Raw genomic sequence first — 3,822 nt, 5'->3', positions numbered from 1 at the left:
TGACGGAGTGAAAGGTTAAATTGAAGACAGTAAAAGATATGAACATCACCACATTAATCCTGCCATCAGTGGTGCATTTCACAGTTACACTGTAAACCTGAATTCGTATGTTGTCTTGAGTTGGTGCCTTTGGATGACATGTAAAAAGTTCCTTAGTAGTTGTATAATCCTTCCTTTAATCACTTTTAGACTAATTTTTATACTGCAATCTCAATAACGATTTTAGTTAAAAAAAAAATAAATGAATAATTTTTTTTTGTGTGTGTCTGTGTCTGTCTGTTTATGGCTATTGAAACACTGATGTATTAATCAATAAAAAAAAAAATCAAAATTTCAAGTATTTTTATAACCTCAAAAAAAAAAAAAAAATCCTGCTTCGTGTTGTAGAGATTTCATTAATGGGGGTAGTAGTTGGGTTTATTTGAATGGGTGTAACCTGCATACACGTCAACAGTGGAGCGGTGGATGGTGAGCTGAAGTGGGTTTGTTCCAGCGGGTTGCCCTACATACACTGTCCTGTTTCCACTTTGGGTTCCCTTCAGTGTAAATCCAGAGAGATGGAAAACAAATGAAACTCGTTAAACAGGATTCGATACCCTTCACACACACACACACACACACACACACACACACACACACACACACACACACTCTCTCTCTCTCTCTCTCTCTCTCTCTCTCTCTCTCTCTCTCTCTCTCTCTCTCTCTCTCTCTCTCTCTCTCTCTCTCTCTCTCTCTCTCTCAGTATTTTCCATTTCACTATATTTTATCCTTTTCTTTCTTTCCTCTCTCCCTATTTTTATTTCCATATTTTTGTTCCTCGTTTTAAATCCTCGTGCGTCTGTCTGTCTGTATTTTTGTATGTATGTGTCTTTTTGCATGTCTAATCTGCTCGTCTATTGATTTATATGTCTGTCTGTATGTCTGTCTGTCTGTCTGTCTGTCTGATTTGTCCGTCTGTGTGGGTGTGTCAGTGCACCTCATTGATTAGTTTAATAATACATTCAGTCAGTTAGTCAGTCAATTAATCAGTCTAGTTATCTCCGTCATTCATCTTTGTATCCTTCATTATGCTATCTCTATGTTTGTGTCTGTCTGTCTGTCTGTCTCTGTACGTCTGTTTGTTTGTCTCTGTCTTTCTCTTTATATATCTGTCTACCTGTTTCTCTCTCTGTCTCTGTATGTATGCATGTATGTATGTATGTTTGTGTATGTACGTATGTGTGTTACTCCACTACCAACATCTCTCTATACGTCTCTGTATGTACGTGCATCTGTCTATGTGTCTTTTATTCTCTCTCTCTCTCTCTCTCTCTCTCTCTCTCTCTCTCTCTCTCTCTCTCTCTCTCTCTCTCTCTCTCTCTCTCTCTCTCTCTCTCTCTCTCTCTCTCTCTCTCTCTCTCTCTCTCTCTCTCTCTCTCTCTCTCTCTCTCTCTCTCTCTCTCTCTCTCTCTCTCTCTCTCTCTCTCTCTCTCTAATCTACCAAACTGTTCCGAACGGAGCGGACGTCGTGTTTTTAGCTTTGTTATTTTGCAGCAACAGTCGCTCGTGTTTGTTGGAAGCGAGGACATGACCACCTTTTACTGTGTGTGTGTGTGTGTGTGTGTGTGTGTGTGTGTGTGTGTGTGTGTGTGTGTGTGTGTGTGTGTGTGTGTGCGCGATTGAAGTTATTCTTTTACACTACCTTGGTAACTGGTAAACGTCCCCCCCATTCTCTCTCTCTCTCTCTCTCTCTCTCTCTCTCTCTCTCTCTCTCTCTCTCTCTCTCTCTCTTAAATCTTCCTCGCTTTCATTTTTCTCAGTGTGTGTGTGTGTGTGTGTTGGGGTAGCATTTGCAATACTTTTTCTTTGAGTTAGTAGTTTGAATTGAACTCTCTCTCTCTCTCTCTCTCTCTCTCTCTCTCTCTCTCTCTCTCTCTCTCTCTCTCTCTCTCTCTCTCTCTCTCTCTCTCTCTCTCTCTCTATAACAAGTCCACAGCAGTTTGCTCTTCATTTGTGTTCTGTTGTGGCTTTTTTGTTCTTCTGTTGGGTTCCTTTATTTTTTTTTCCTTAACTCTAACTGCCCATCATGCTTTTCTTTTATCCTTTGTGTTCCTTTGTGTTCCAGTCTCCTCCAACCTGTCCATCATCCTGTATTTATTTCCTTTGTGTTCCTTTATTTTTTTTTCCTTTGCGTACCTGCCTATCATTGCCTATTATAATATTCTTCTGTTCCTTTTCAGTATTTCATTCTTCCTTTGTGTTCCCTCGAGTCTGCTTTAAACTGTTCATCCTTTGTGTTCTCTTACGCTCCCATCCTTCCCCCTACCTGCCCATCATTCTGTCTTTCCGCCCGCCCATCGATCAGTCTTTGTTTACCTGCACTGCCTTCACCTGCACAGTCACTCCCTCTGCGCCTCTAATTTACCTGAAGCTCTCGGGATGAATCTGTGAGATGCGCGCTGGTCATGTTCCTGTGCTAGAAAATATTACTTAGGCTCCGAACAGGTTAACTTTGCACTGCCCTGTCACTTTCCAATGGGTCGTCCTTAGTGTTTAATGTAAGGAAGAGGTGTGATTGGTATGTCTTAACGTTTATTACTATGCATTGCTGAACTTTTGCGCCGCCCTGTCACGTTTCAATGCATTTTCCTTAGTGTGGTTCTTAATAGCGCTGCACAGGAGTAGTTGCGTTTGGAATGTAACGTTTAATACTCCGAATAGCTTAACTTTGCATTGTCCTGTCACTTCCCAATGCATTCATGAGCTGTGAAGGACCTATTACACGAAATATTATAAAGTTTAGTACTGAGTAGGTTAAGTTTGCATTGCCTTGTCACTTTTCGATGTATTCTCCTTACTGCTTGATGTAACGTGAGCCGTGAAGGACGAAGTGCTCTATGATTTTGTTACAACGTTTAGTACAATAAATAGCTTAACTTCTCACCGCCCTGTCACTCTTTTAAGCATCGTTTTTTCTTGCGCCCGGGAGGAGATGCACTGAGAAATAAAGGTTTGTTAAATCGGAATGAATAGTAGAGATAAGTAATTGGTATAATGAAAAGTGAATAAAAGAACATCGTGGGTATGTTAAGAGAAGAGTAGAATCTAGTGACATAAAAATATAAAGTATCATTGGTATACAAAGAAAATAATAGATATGTACACTCCGTTGGTTTATTCGAAAAGTAGTAGTAAATTATTTGAATGTTTAAAATAAATAAAAAATAATATATATATATATATATATATATATATATATATATATATATATATATATATATATATATATATATATATATATATATATATATATATATATATATATATATATATATAGTTAAAGAAAAGTTGACAAAAATAGTATATTAAGAAAAGTAAAATATTGTCAGTATTTAAGAAAAAAATGTATATTTACATTTCAAGATAATTAGAAGGATTTTGCTGGTACATTTGATGAAAAAAAATATATATTTACAATCATGGCAAATAAACTTCTGTACTTCACTAGAGTTTTCTGTTATTGCAATGTTTTACGAAAGATGTAATTACCAGAGAGAGAGAGAGAGAGAGAGAGAGAGAGAGAGAGAGAGAGAGAGAGAGAGAGAGAGAGAGAGAGAGAGAGAGAGAGAGAGAGAGAGAGATCCTCCTATCAGCAAAGAACTTCCATCACTTTTTTTTTCCTTTTCTTTTCTCCCTCAATGTTGAAAGAATGTCCTTCTAGACCGGAAATATGAGGCAGTCCTTCCATTCCTTCCTCCTTGCTGAATTGTAGGAATCTCTCTATCTCTCTCTCTCTCTCTCTCTCTCTCTCTCTCTCTCTCTCTCTCTCTCTCTCTCTCT

Source organism: Scylla paramamosain, chromosome 25 (assembly GCF_035594125.1).
Source record: "Scylla paramamosain isolate STU-SP2022 chromosome 25, ASM3559412v1, whole genome shotgun sequence".
Classification (NCBI taxonomy): Eukaryota; Metazoa; Arthropoda; class Malacostraca; order Decapoda; family Portunidae; genus Scylla; species Scylla paramamosain.
This window is presented reverse-complemented; position numbering follows the sequence as displayed.